Below are 16,119 nucleotides of genomic sequence, written 5' to 3'. Positions count from 1 at the left end.
TTTTCTTATTAAGTTAAGGATGTGTGAGTTATTAGTAAGGCCCATCCTAAAGTGCCTTTCAGAAGATTGTGGGGAGCTGTCTCTTCGAGGTCCATGTGGTGAACATGCTCCCAAACTGCTATTTGGTCGCGAGTTCCAGGATTTATACCCAGTGACGCTGACGGAATGGCAATGTATTTCCAAGTCAGGACAATGTGAGGTTTGGAGGGAACCTGGAAATGGTCCATCCACAAATTTGACAGGTGGGCTCAAAAATGCCTTGGCAAGTTGAATGCAGTACATCTTATTGATAGCCCCTGCAGCAACAGTGCAGTAAAGGTGGAAGAGTCAATGTTTAGAATAATGAATCATGTATCAAATCAGGCTATTGAGCTTTTTGAATATTATTGGAGCTGCATGTGCACAGTAGAGAGGCAAGTAAAAGTATGAAATCACCTCCTGACATGTGCTATCCAGTTGTAAAGGCTTTGGGATAAGAAGGTGAGCCACTTATTGCAGACTACTCAGTCATTGACCTGCTCTTGTTGGAACAGTAGCTATGTGGCTGCTCATTGGGTTAGGCCCTGAGAATTAATGGTGGGAGATTTGATTATAGTAATTCCATTAATGTTCACTTTTCCACTGGTTACCCAAAATCTTTACAAATGTCTTTTGAAGTAGCATATTGTGGGGAAAAGTAGTGACACAACAGTTAAACTACTTGACGGGTAATCCAGACGGCACTGGATTCACTTCCCATTCTGACAATATGGAGCTGAAATGTACCTAATAAGATATCTTTATTAGTCTCATGTACATCGAAACACACAGTGAAATACATCTTTTTTGCGTAGTATTCTAGGGGAAACCCACGCAGACACGGGAAGAACGTACAAACTCCTTACAGACAGTGGCCGGATTTGAACCCGGGTCGCTGGCGCTGTAAAGCATTACGCTAACCACTACACTACCGTGCCTGCCCCTACACTAATAACTGAGAACAACTTTAAGAATAATGACAGCAAAAACAACTGGATTATGTTAAACCCCATCTGAGGAAATCTGCCATCTTTACCCAATCTGATTTACAGGTGACTCCAGACCCACCAATGGGATTGACTTCTGAATAGCCTAGCAAGTCAATTGGTTCAAGGGCAAAGAGGAATGGACAATAAACATTGGCTTTGTCAGTGGATGCCTGGATCCCATAAACTTTAATAACACAAAAAAAAATTGGTGTAGGTTTGTGAAGTGAAAATGAATTCCAAGGGATTAGCTGCATACGTGTTTAATATCTGGTTGTGCTGCAGTGGGGAAGCACTGTGGGGAAGAGTCCTAGACTTATTTCAAGTACCTCCCCAGCAGATTTTCAACCTTTATTCTTATTCAGTAATTGTATATGATATGGCCATCATCATGAGGAGAAAGACAAAGTCAAAATGTATGAAATAGCTTATAAAATATTCCAATAAAAGGCACTTCAAAAATTTATTTACTATCTAAAGAAATAAAAGAACCACTTGTTGAATTGGAAGTTGTAGCACATTATAGTTTTAAGTGAAACATTATGCTATTGTAGCTTATAGCATTAAACCTATTATCTTACTGGTTTAGCAACAGTTGTGACACTTTTTATAATTGATCACTTCTCTCTGAAGTTTTTTTCCCTGCACTTGTTACTGAAAGGCTTCTAATCCTTATCATAAATTGGTCTGCAATTACTTATGTTGTTTTCAAATCAACAGGCTCCATATATCTCTGAAGTCATTGTTTGGGAGGCAGCCAAACATGCACCATGGAGACAGAGTATCATTTATTGCATGCATCTTGCAGGAAGCAGAAAAGATTGCAGAAGCAACAAAACAAGCTCACAAAGGAAATTAGCTTGTTGGAAAGCCAATAGAAGCAAATAGGTTCACAGAAAGCATGACAAGTAATCAAATTTTATCTAAGCAAGTTATTAAGTGGGTAGACATAAATCATGAAAACTTATTGTTCTTTCTGCACCCTTCTCCCCACCAAAATAGCAGAAGACAATTGATTTCTTGGATGAATGTGTTGGATAGTGCTGTATCCTTGGCAATCCACCACATAAAATCAGGAGTTATGGCATCTGACGGTAAGACAGCCCTGTCATTGGATAAGCTGTCAGACAAGTGCCCACTAAATAGGCTGGAGAAGGGAGCATGGTGGAGCAAGTTTATCTTGGCTGGCAACGGCAGAGACAGCAAAATGGATGGTCTGATAAATCCGTTTTGTGGAAATGCAAGTGGAAGAGGCAGGGGAAAGTTGTTTAAGGAGATGCTGGAAAGCAGCGAAAAGAAGTCACTGGCTATCTTTGCTCAAAAGGACCTTGCAGGAGCTTTTGACAGTGAGAGACAATAGTTCTTCATCTGATTCAGCAAGATGTGGCGATGGATTGTTAAACCAGATATGCTCCAGACTGCAAGCCTCAAACTGATAAGCATGGGGAAGTCACACCAGAGTGATTGAGTGGTATAGGGGAGAGTAACGTTTACACTGAAAAGAAGGAAACACACTAAGATGAATGTTGGGGAATGGTTAAGCAGACTGTTTATAGCAGAAATATTGTGTTGTTCAGAGGTCCAAGAGAAAGCCAGTTAGGATTTATTTAATTCAAATGTAAACTATGAGGAGGATAATAATTATGGCACAGAAAGAAGTGAGACAGGTGGAGGATGAAATTGCCTTGTCTGTGATAGAGAGACCACAGGACTAAAGCTCATTACTCTTTGTTTTATCAAGTAGAAATACAGGACATTGTAATAAAGGCGAAGTCTAATAAGTTTAAGATAAGGTTTAAGAAAAGGCATGAAGTAACCAAAAGCATGTCTTAGATCTCTCATGGCTTATATGGTTGTCTGAAAACCTTGAGTGAGTTTCCATTTATATCATATGTCACATCTTTCAGGAAGGATTTCACAGGCAATGAATTATTTTGAACTGCATTCACTAATTTTGTGCAAGATAATGCTGCAAGTAGTGGATCCAGTTCCCACAAACAGGAATAGAGTGAAAGGCCTATTGGTCTACAATGTGGAATTAATTGTGGAAATAAAAGTTTAAACAGAGCAAAAGTATTGCCTGGCATTTTTTTTGAATAACACCCAAAATTCAAACAGGGCCTGGACTCATTGCCTTACCCAAAGGATGCTACCTCTGCCTAACCATGCAGCCTAATAGCTCTCTGTGTATTGAGATTTCAAATAAGCACAAAGTTGTTATACTTTATGCTGGCATACCATTGGGATTTTAGAATCAACACAAAATGTCAACTCCAACATCATAATTTCTTGGCTGAATGGATATCTGATGTAAACAACAAACAAACACTGCTCTTGCAGTGGACCCCAAGATTTTGAAGATGAAGAGGCGATGTCACTGTGTATCATTTGATAAATTTTGAAATATTCTGTAGCCTTGTGAAATTGAACACTTTAGTCCAAAATGCTGATGTGAATAATCCACTCTGTCACGAAATGTTTCCCATTCCCCTTATTTCCACACTTAACTTACTGCTTCTTCTTCTTCACTTGCTTTTGCCCACTATGCCCTCATTGCCTGAGAGACGGCTGCACGTTATTCCCACATCATTAACCCACCACAGGATCTCCAAGTTAATTTGTATCAAGGCAGCCTTTCATGATCACATATTAGAGTGAAATATCAGCAATATGCATTCAAATATCTAAAAAGAGCAACTCTGACACTGCAGCTCTCCTTCACATATCTGAAGTAGAATCAAACTCCTGAGCTCCTGCCTCAAAGACAAGATATGTACCACCACACTCAGGCCTGACACAAAGCTGGTCAAAACAGAATAACAAAAAAATGTCAACAATTTCTTAAGCACCAGAAATTGGAATTTAAACAAGAAGATTTATTGCCATGTTTAGAATATAGTCTGAGAGCGATGTGCAGATACTGAGAAGGCCAATGGAATAGAAGTCTCCTCTCTTCTTAATTGCTCTGAATGACACAGAGGAAAATGAGTGTGTGCATTCTCAGTCTCCCAACAATGGAAGCAACTACACAAGGTGGAGCAATTGAGGATTGAATATTAAACTGGCAGATTTTTGGACCATTTTAATGACAGAATCCTGAAGATATACTTTTGTGTGACAAATTGAAATATCACATCAGGGTGCGTTACCTATGTTCGAGATAAACCAAATTGATAGCGTATCCTCAGAGGATATTGAACTGTTTCTATATTGTAATGCATCACTCGCATCAGACTGAAAGAGTTGCATTCTTCCTGCTACCAACATGTAAGGTCTCTGTGAAAATAAAACTGCCAGAATTTTAACAAGCAATACCTAGGAAGTAGATTCCCATCATCGAACACGGAAAGGAAAAAATTGTTGAAATGTTATTTTCTAACTGAGTGAATCAAAAAACAAAACCACCCTTCGGTTGCTGGTTTTCCATTTGAATCCCTGAAAAAGTATGTTATTTCTACCCTTCGCACTCTATTTCTGCACTTTTCTTTCAATGGAGTAACACAATAAGAAACCTTAGAAATCAGGCTCGAGTGAATGAAACAAAATAGGAGCTGCTGGAGGAACTCACTGGGTCAGTATCCTGCTGTTATAAGACTGTCAAACAGTCCTCTAGAATGATAAAATGGACTCTTGACTTCACAATCTACCTCATTATGACCTTGCACCTTATTGTCTGCCTGCACTGCTATTTCTCTGTAACTGTAACACCTTATTCTGCATTCTGTTATTGGTTTTCCCTTGTACTACCTCGATGTACTGATGTGATGAAATGATCTGTATGAATGGCATGCAAGGCAAAGTTTTTCACTGTACCTTGGTACATGTGACAATAATAAACCGATTTACCAAAATCTAGACAGGATCTGTAGAGAAAAATGGTCAGTCAGACACTAGAGACTGTAAATGCTGGAATGCTGAGCAAAATTTGAGCTGCTGGAGGAATTGAGCACCAAGTTCCTCCACAGCTCACCCTTTGCTCCAGATTCCAGCATCTTCAGTCTCTTGTGAAGGAAACCCTATGTTCCTCAATCAACATCAAATTGGTGCGTAGATAATAAAATCATTTGTGCTCTTTCCCAAATCTATTACTTGCCCCAATTATTAGTGAAAATGGATGCGGGGGCATTATTTTTCTTCTGGGTGTTTAATAACTTCGTATGTATGATATGAGACTTTATCCTGAATTGACCTACATAGAATGCAATGGAGAAAAGGGAGGAAGTATTTCAAAAAGAGGCATGCTGCTGCCTGAAGTCACCAAATATAAGTGGCACAGTATATAGCCAAGAATTACCAAGGTACATGAAGTAGAAATGCATTAAGTAAAGCAAGATGGATTAACCAAGAGGCTGATAATGGTGCAGATGGAGTTTATTGTGGGAGAGTGGTGAGATCCAAGCACTGAGAACAAGATGATTAGAGATCAAGAGGTCCAGTTACGTACCAAAATTATTTAAAGCTAACAGACAGGTACAAAATATAATTTAAAAATCTATTGGCCTTTACCTTAAGAGGGATCAGATAGAAATAAGTGGAAGCTACTGAGCAGAGCTCTGGATAGGTCCCAGCACTGAAGTCAGTGTTGATCATTACCTCTCAGGAAGGATGTTATCGTCTTGGAAGGGCCACAGTACAGAATCTTAAAATGATATGAAAGTGAAATAGTCCAACCTCTCCTTTTTGCAAATACTCTCCAAGTAGAGTGAAGGAACCATGGTAGAATATCTTGTTAAGGGGAAGAAAGAAGCTTACCTGAAGTTTAGAAAGCAAGGATCAGAGTGGGCTTTTGAGAGTTATAAGGTAGCCAGGAGAGACCTTAAGAATGGACTCAGGAGAGCTAGAAGGAGGCATGAGAAGGCGGCATGAGAAGGCCTTGGCGAGCAGGATTAAAGAAAACCCCAAGGCGTTCTACATGTATGTGAAGAATAGGAGGATGACTAGAGTGAGGGTAGGACTGATCAGGGATAAAAGAGGAAACATGTGCCTGGAGTCGGAAGAGGTAGGGGAGGTTCTTAATGAATACTTTGCCTCAGTATTCACCAGTGAGAGAGACTTTGACGTTTGTGAGGATGGTGTATAACAGGTTGATACGCTAGGGCATGTCGACGTGTGGAAAGAGGATGTGTTGGAACTTTTGAAAAACATTAGGATAGATAAGTCACTGGGGCAGGACGGGATATATCCAAGTGAGGGAAGATGATCTTTGCATCCTCACTGGCCACAGGAGTAGTGCCAGATGATAGGAGAGTGGCAAATGTTGTTCCTTTGTTCAAGTAAGGGAGTAGGGATAACCCTGGGATTTACAGACCAGTGAGTCTTACTTCAGTGGTGGGCAAATTACTGGAGAAGATTCTTGGAGACAGGATTTATGGGCATTTGGAGAGGCACAGGCTGATTAGGGACAGTCAGCATAGCTTTGTGAGGAGCAAATCATGCCTCACGAGCCTGATTGAATTCTTTGAGGATGTGACAAAGCACATTGATGAAGGTTGAGCAGTGGATGTGGTGTACATGGATTTTAGTAAGGCGTTTGATAAGGTTCCTCATGGAAGGCTCCTTCAGAAAGTCAGCAGTCATGGAAACCAGGAAAATCTGACTCTGTGGATTCAGAATTGGCCCACTCATATAAGACAAAGGGTGGTGGTAGATGGAGTGTATTCTGCCTGGAGATCTGTGATCAGTGGTATTCTGCAGGGATCTGTGCTGGGACCCCTGCTCTTTGTGATTTTTATAAATGACTTGGATGAGAATGTGGAAGGGCAGGTTAGTAAGTTTGCTGATGACACAAAGATTGGTGGAGTTGAGGAAAGTGTAGAAGTTTGCTGTAGGTTACAGCAGGATACTGCTAGGATGCACAGCTGGGCTGCGAAGTGGCAGATGGAGTTCAACCGGGTAAAGTGTGAAGTGATACACATTGGAAGATCGAACTTGAAGGCAGAATACAAGATTAATGGCAGGACTCTTAGCAGTGTGGAAGAACAGAGGGATCTTGGGGTCCACATCCATAGATCCCACAAGGTTGATGCGCAGGTTGATAGGGTTGTTCAGAAGGTGTATGTAATGTTGGCCTTCATTAGTCGGGGTATTGAGTTCAAAAGCCGTGAGGTGATGTTGCAGCTCTATAGAACTCTGGTTAGACCACACTTGGAGTACTGTGTTCAATTCTGGTTGCTCATTATAAGAAGGATGTGGAAGCTTCAGAGCGGCTGCAGAGGAGATTTATCAGGATGCTGCCTGGACTGGAGAGCATGTCTTATGAGGATAGGTTGAGTGAGCTTTTCTCTTTGGAGCGAAGGAGGATGAGAGGTGACTTGATAGAGGTCTACAAGGTGATAAGAGGCATATATCGAGTGGACAGACAGAGACTTTTTCGCAGGGCGTAAGTGGCTAACACGAGGGGGCATAATTTTAAGGTGACTGGAGAAAGGTAAAAGGGAGGATGTAAGAGGCAATTTCTTTTTTAACACAGAGAGCTGTGGGTGCGTGGAACGCACTGCTGGCAGAGGTGGTGGAGGCAGATGCATTAGAGACATCTAAGAAACTCTTAGATAGGCACATGAATGATAGAGAAATGGAGGGCTTTGTGGGAGGGAAAGGTTAGATAGATGTTAGAGCAGGATAAAATGTCGGCGCAACATCGTGGGCTGAGGGGTCTGTACTGTGCTATAATGTTCTATGTTCTAGGTCAGGCAACGTCCTGGCGAATCTCTTTTGCACCCTCTCTGAGACTAAGTTTATATACCCTTGGATATAACTTAAGAGGGAGATAATAAGAGGTTACTGTGGTTCAAGGATTTAATACATTGGATGGAAACATTTTTTTTCACATGAGAATATCTACAACAAGGGGGGCACAACCTTAAAACAGGTCTTTCAGGGGTGATATTAAAACTATTTCTTCATACAAAGGGTAGTGACATATCATCCAATCCTCCAAATAGTTATTGAGATTCACAGTTTCAAAAGTAAGGTTGGTTAATTTTTGTTCACTAAGTGTATTGTAGATTTTAGAATCAAGGCAGATATATGAGGTTGAATAGTCAACTCATGTTCCATGTTTAGCACACACACAATTTCTGATTAACAACCGCCTTCTCTCTTAATAATTCCAACAAAAAAAGATAGCCAGGCTTTGAGGGAATTATTGAGTTCTGAGAGTGGATTACAAATTACTATGAAGATTCCCAGTAGAAAACTTGGATTTATAACTATCAACATTTATATAAATCAGAGTATTTTCAGTTTTAGTAGATGCAATACTTATTTCTAAAGATTAGTAATTGCTACAACTGTGAGTTTTTTCACCACAATCAGGAAGATTTATAAAAATTAGATTTGCTTATGAATTCATATTTACTCACCAAGGAAAAGCCTCATCCCTTAATACTGGTGTTATTAAATGCAAAGACAGTGAAAGACAAGGTTGAATTAAAATTTATTTTCTTCTCTATGGATAGTCTCAAGTCTGAATTTTGATTAACTTTTGTTGAGGCCAGGGATTCAGAGTAGTAAGTGAGGTTTTCAACTACAGTTTTTTTATAAGATTACTTGGCTAATGACAAGAGATTGGAACTGAGGTGTTCTGCTGTGCAAATTCAATAATTCAATATCTGAGCTAGTCAGGTCTCCAGCACTCCAGGATGTTCTCAATAATTGCCCTTAAAGCCTAACTCATTAAGGAAACCTGGATGATAGTGGAATTATATCTAATTTAGGTCCTTTTAATCCAGGGAACCAAAGCTTTATTAAATAAAATAATACTTGCTGAATAGGCAGGGGAGAAGCTTTCCAGTAAGTTGGATTATTTTAACTGGTCTGCCCTCCAAAGGTGCTCATACCAGAAGTGTTTCTCAACCTTCTTGTGGAATTAGTCTTTAAGTGGGTAATGCTTAATTAACCTTATACTGTCTCCCAACGGAGAAAAATGTTCGTTCTGTTAAAGGAACTGGAAAGTCTACTTTCATGAGTTTCACAGTAGTTTGATTCAGAGATAAGGGCAATGATGGTTTTGTTAAAAGGATTGAGCTGGTATATGCTGTGACAAAACTAGAGTCCCATGTTTGATAACTTTCCACAAAAATAAATACATCTTAAAGACTGGTGGTATTTTTACATGTTATTACCTTGGAGATGGTAGAGAAAAACAACTCCATAAATTTTCACAAGGTATCCATTAGTTTCTTGGAAAGGCCAAACTTTGGTGAGTGTATTGACCAATCATAAATACACTGATATAAACAGTGTTCTATGTTTCCCAGCTAATCTATGGAGGATTCAAAGTGGGAAAGAAGACAAGACTCTTCCATGGTGTTATTTTTACTCCAATACATTCAAAACTGCCCCTGACCTTATTAGGTAGTTAGTTAATAAGCAAACCAGAGATTGTGAACTCACATTCCACCAACTAATTCAGTAAATCAGGCACCAATTAAAATAGCACAAAAGTCATTAGATTGTCATGAATTCTTATCTGTTTTTGGAGCATCCTTCAGGGACAGGATCCCATCACTCTTACTTGGATTGATTTGTTTTGACTCCAGTTCCGTAATATAGTTAACTTTTAAAGCTGTCATTCAATAGGTCTGGGTAATAAATTACCCACACCCCCAGAAAAAAATAAAAGCAAGCAGTGCATGGATTTTTAAAGGGCAGGCTGTGCTTCATTAATTTACTAAATTTTAAAGAAATCACAGATAAAGGAAAGACAGCATGTGTCTAAGAAGGTGTTTGATAAAGTGCCATATATAAGAATTGAGAAAACTAACACAGACAGTAGGTACCTGTAGAGATAGAGAGATGGCTAGGTGTTTTGAATCCAAGGAGAGTGCATGAAGGGATACTTTGTGGAGAACTGGATCTAGTAGATCAGTGCTGACACTTCTTTGCTTTTAATTTATATAAATAATGTTAATATTAACTTAAAGGGAACAATGTCAAAGTTTATATGTGATACTAAATTAAAGATGACAAATTATCAAGGGGATTGCTGAAGAAATTCGATCTATTGGCAAGATTGCAGAGAGGTTTCTAATGCAAATAAATGTAAAATTGCACATTCTGGGAGAAAGTACAGGTGATAGAAATAGTCTTAAATTGCAACATTTTGAATAAAGAGTAAAACAGAGAGGTGCCAAAGTGCATTATGATGTAAAAAGTTAAAAGAGCAGACAGGTAATTCCACCAAATAGAAAACTGAGGTTCTAGGTTTTAGACATCGGGAAGCTGTGTGCAAAAGCAAGAATGTCTACTGTGTAATTTATACAGGACATTGGTTCCGCCAAGGTTGGAGTATGGTGTGAAATCCTCAGCACCTAATTATTAAAATAATTAACTTTAGTTAGCAGAAAATAGGAAGAGTCATCAGAATCCCCCTGGAAATGAGAAGTTACGCATGAAAATTTGAAAAGATTGGATAAAGAGAAAGTTATGGGGATTTTTGATTTTCAAAAGTATGCACGAGGCAAAAGATTGTTGAGTAGTTAACAGGGGGAGCAGATTCAGATTACCTGGAGAGAAGAAGCTAGGAAGTTAGAAGAAATATATATCCACTAAGAGGACATTAGAACACAGAGTGCATTATCACGAATACCAATTAAAGCACATACCGTAACACCACTTAATGACACTTGAACAAGTATTTGAACTGGAAGATAAAGGGACGGTGGGGAAAGAAGTAAGATGCAGAATGTGGCTAAGTAGCTCTAAATGAATGGTTCTTCTTCCCCACTGCTATCAGGTTCTTGAACCACCCTGTAAAACCATAACAGTATTTCTTTTTTCTCTCAACTTGCACTAATGTCGTTCCTTATTTTAGTTTATTTTGTCATATAAGTTATGTATAATTTATGCTAAGTTAAGTTTATGTTTGTCATGTTGGTAATGTACTGTGCTGCTGCTGCAAAAAGCTAATTTTCTTGGCATTTATACCTTGGGCATATGACAATATGACAATAAAAATTAAACTTGAACTTGAACTTAATTCCAGGTACAATGCCAATGGGCCAAATGGTCACATTAACCACTACAATTTCCATTTGGGTTTTTAACTTCAATCTCTGGGTGTGATCTGGTGGGGCTTCTGGCAAGGTCTCCAAAAGACCCATCTGATTTTTATTCTGTTGAACTTCATTGGGCTGAGTCTGCAAGGATGATCTGTATGATCAGAACATTTAAAGGGCAGTGAAAATAAAGTTCATTCCTAAAATTGCAAGGGTAAGTTTCTGGATGGGTTTCCTTATTTATCACGTATTCAGAAGATGAATTGGAGATAGAATATCAATGGCTGCTTTTGCACCATTTTGTGTGGTTTCCACTTATCTCCCACCGGATCCCCTTCCAACACAGAAATTCTCAAAACATGCCTGATTTTCAACAAGTGGAGCATTCAGCTATTGCAGAACTACCATCCCGTCTAATCATTGCGTCATACTGTAGGGAAATAGGCCATCAAGCGTCCATTTTTACACTGATCTCACTTAATTCTCCACACACTCCCATCAGCTCCCTCTTTAACCCACAAACTAGGGGCAAATTATCATGGCCAATTAACCTACCAACCCACACATTGTTGGCATGTGGAAGGAAGCTGTATCATGCAAAGGAAACACGCAGTCGCAAGGTGAACGTACAAACCCTCCACAGATAGCACCAGAGGTCAGGAATGAACCCAGTTCGCTCGAGCTGTGAGGCAGCCACTCTACTAGCTGTGCCACTGTGCTGCCTTTGTCCTTTTGTTTCAAGGAACACCAGATCTATATGGAGCCAATTCATTGGAAACCTGTGACAATGGCAACTTTAATTGGGAAGTTAACCTGAAATTAAGTAGTACAGATTTAATATCCATTGCAATGCAGATTAAAAGCAAATAATGGAAAAGTCAATGAATTCTATTTTTATAAACCATTCTCTGAAAACAACAGAATAGATTAGGCTCCACCAATTTTAAAATAGTCACCTTCGATTGACAGTAAACAGCAATAAATGTCAGATGCAGAAGAGATTTGTCACCCGTTCTGACATGATATTGTGCACAGTACAAGCAGCCAGCAGTTATCCTCGTATTATTTCCAGTTTACAAAAACTAGGAATAGAATGAATAATCAATATTAATAATGCCCATTGTTGCATGGATATCATGAAAGAATTCAAGCTTTTCAGTTTTAAATGAGGCATTGTACAATAACAATTCAGGTAAAAGAAGAGAAAATACTAACTGGAGGAAGAAGGGTTATCTCAGAAAGATTAAACTTCCATTGGCTGTCAATGCACTGAAATCTCCAGTGGGTGTGCCTCTGTTGTCTAAGAGCACTGAACCTTCCCTTTGAGCATGTATATTAATTAAATGGTATCTTCAGTGAGCATCAGGTAAGTGTCCAATTGGTAGAGCAGGGAAGAGCTAAAATTTGCGTGAGAAGTCTGTTTCAAATGCTGCCTTGTTTTATTGACTGGTGATTAGTATGGAGTGTCAGTAATGAGGCAGTTCTACATTTATTTCTTATAATTACAGAAGAATGACTTCCCCACTGTCTCAAGAACAAGTCACTCTTGACCTAAGACAAAGGACAAGACAGTGCCAGATACAGACCCTCATCTCTGCTGTTAGTTAACCCCAGCAGATTGTTACTGGGGTGTGATGCCTGTCATCACCTGTGAACCCTCTCCTTATAGCTGTGTGCAGCTCCACTTTAAGGTACTCTTATGAAACAGAAGCAGACATGATTTCACAATAAAGCAACACACTGTGTCCAAGCTCGCACAATTTGATGAGGAAACTGAAGGTCTTCTGGTATCCAGGGAGTCACCGTGGTTTCTTGCCAACTGTGGGTAGAGGCAGACCAGAGTGGGGCAAGTTATAGTAATGAGTTGAAAGGTCTTGTGATGTTTAAAGTTACCACCCTATTTAAAAGCTGTATGTTACCGCCAGGAAAAGTGCTTAACAGGGCTGGTTAGCTGCCAGTACTCCAATATCACATAAAATGTGCAAGATCTCATTTCTGTAAAAATGCAATACAAGTTATCCCAGCATATGAATCATCATATCATTGAAGTGTACAATACAGAAGGCTGGTCAGCTTTTCATGTCTATGCTGACCTAAAAATTGCTAGTTACACATCACTCGGAGTTACTCTCCAAGCCATGCATTATCCTGACCTGGAAATATGTCACCATTCCTTCACCATCACTGGGTCAAGATCCTGGAGCTCCCTAACAGCATTGTGGGCATATCCGTACCTCAAGGACTGCAGCAGTTGAAGAAGGCAGTTCACCACCACCTTCTCAAGAGCAACTAGGGATGGGCAATTAAATGCTGACTCAGCCTGCAAAACTTTCCAGTTTTTTGTTCGTGGACAAGTAGTTTATGGAAATGTGTGCACATCCTGGTACTTCTTTAAGTCTGATGAGGGTTTCTGTCCCTAGGCAATGCGTTACAGGACCTACACATTCTTTGGGTGAAGGAGAGCTTCCTCAGCTTCCTTCTAATTCTTCTTTCAAAGTTACCTTAAATCTATGATCCCTCGTTATTGAGCTCTGTTAAAGAAAAAAGATTCTCTCTGTTCACACTGTCAAGATCTCTCATGACCTCTCATCAAAGAAAAAAATCCAATCAATTTATCCTCATAAATAAAACTCTCAGAACTGGCTATATCCTTGGGAATGTCCTCCTCTCTTTCTGGAGCTCTCACACCCTTCCCGTGAATAGAACTGCACACATTGCTCCAGATGAGGCCTAATTGGTGTCTTAACAAGTCTATCATGATGTGCTCAGTCTCTGCCAAAGCCAAGGAAGGTGAGAATCCAACTTGTCATCTTAGCCAATTTATCTATCTATCCTATTAGCTTCAGGGACTTGGAACATACACTTCAAGTGTATTTCTCTACACTTCGCAATATCTTTCCACATATTATACATTCCCTTGTCTTGTTTGCCTTCCCCAAATGCAACACCCTACACTTCTCTGGTCTCTATTTCATTTGCCACATTTTTGCCTTCGTGCCCAGTATTCTACAATTTTCTTCCTCACTCTCAGCCATACAGACAGTTATGGTATCATGTGGAAACCCTTCAATCTTGGCTCCTATGGTTAAGTCCAAATTGGATCCCTGAGCCCTTTGAAACCCAACTGCAGGCAGCTCAAGACCCATCAACCATTATTCTTTGCTCTTTGCCTCTTAGCTATTATATGTCTAAGCTGCCACTTTCCCTTGGTTCTCAGGGTTTTTTACTTTTCTAACCAGTTTGCCCTCTTGTACTTTGTCAAATATATTGCTAAAGCACTGGTGGCACACTTCAAGTGCCCTATCTCCATTAAGGCTCCTCGGTACTCCCTTAAAAAATTATATTAGACATGGTCTCTCTTTAATAAATTCATATTATTTGTCCTTGACTAAACAGTGCTTTTCTTAAACATGCATGCTTTTGTTACTTCCAGATTCTGCCAGTAATTTGAACACAGGAATAAGAATTGTAAAATCGAGGGGCTGGTGGACCCCATGTAGATGAACAAGCATGGGGTGATGAGTGAACGGCATAGTGTGGTTCAGGATATTGGCCACAGGTGTTTAGACAAACTCTAATTTTTGGTGAGTGGAAAGGAGCCGGTAAATTGGTTTATTATTGTCACTTGTACCGAGGTACAGTGAAAAACTTTGTTTAGTATGCTATCCATACAGATCACTTCATCACATCAGTGCATTGATCTAGTACAAGGGAAAACAATAACAGAATACAGAATAAAGTGTTACAGTTACAGAGAAACTGCAGTACAGGCAGACAATAAGGTGCAAGGCCATAACAAGGTAGATTGTGAGGTCAGGAGTCCATCTTATCAGTCTAGGGGACCATTCAATAGTCTTATAACAGCAGGACAGAAGCTGTCCTCGAGCCTGGTGGTACGTACTTTCCTTCTTTCATATCTTCTGCCTGATGGAATGGGAAGGAGAATGTCCAGGGTCAGTGAGGTCTTTCATTATGTTAGTTGATTTACCAAAGCAGCGAAAAGTGTAGACAGAGTCCATGGAGGAGAGCCATGATGTGCTCAGCTGTGTCCTCAACTCTCTGCAGTTTCTTGCAGTCTCGGGCAAGCAGTTGCTGTGCCAAGCCATGATGCATCCAGATAGGATGCTTTCTATGGTGCAGTGATAAAAATTGGTGAGGGTCAAAGGGGAAATGCTGAATTTCTTTAGCCCCCTGAGGAAATAGAGGTGCTGGTGAGCTTTCTTGGCCATGGTATCTACGTGGTTGGACCTGGACAGACTATTGGTGATGTTCACTTATAGGAACTTGAAGCTCTCAACCCTATTGACCTCAGCACTGTTGATAAAAACAGGAACGTATGCACCGCCCCCCTTCCTGAAATCAATGACCAACTCTTTCGCTTTGCTGACAATGAGAGAAAGGTTGTTGTCACGACACCATGTCACTAAGCTCTCCATCTCCTTCCTGTACTCTGACTCATCATAATTTGAGGTTCGACCCACTTACGGTGGTGTTACCTGCAGAATCTGGCCACACAGTCGTGAATGTATAGAGAGTAAAGTAGGGGGCTGAGGATGCAACCTTGTCGGGCACTAGTGTTGAGGATTATCATGGCAGAGTTGTTGTTGCCTAACCTTACTGATTACAGTCTATTGGTCGGGAAGTCAAGGATCCAGTTGCAAAGAGAGGTGTTGAGTCCCAGGTCTCAGAGTTTGGAGATGAGTTTGCTTGAAATTATATATTGAAGGTGGAGCTGTAGCCAATAAACAATAGAAACAATAGTAGGTGTCTTTTCTGCCAAGTTCACTTTATGGCCAAGTGAACATTAATATAGATGAGTTTAGAGACTGAGGTGAGGCAGAGAAAGAGACAATCAATGTTATGGGTGTAGAATAAGATAGCTTTGATAATGGAGCGGAAATTAGTTCAGAGCTCATATCAAAATAAAGTGGGATCTTGAGTTTACAAGCAGTCTGTTTCTGCCATAGATGGGTGCCAGGAGTGGAATGGAATTTATGCCCAGTGAATGGAGTCTGCAGACAAGTCCAAAGCCTTCCCAGCTTTTAATTGGAAGAAACTTCTGTTCATCCAGTACAGAATGTTAGACACAGAGATACAATACACAGTCCCAGAGTGTC

Source organism: Pristis pectinata, chromosome 6 (assembly GCF_009764475.1).
Source record: "Pristis pectinata isolate sPriPec2 chromosome 6, sPriPec2.1.pri, whole genome shotgun sequence".
NCBI classification, from domain to species: Eukaryota; Metazoa; Chordata; class Chondrichthyes; order Rhinopristiformes; family Pristidae; genus Pristis; species Pristis pectinata.
The sequence above is the reverse complement of the archived record's forward strand: the minus strand, read 5'-3'. Positions refer to the sequence as shown.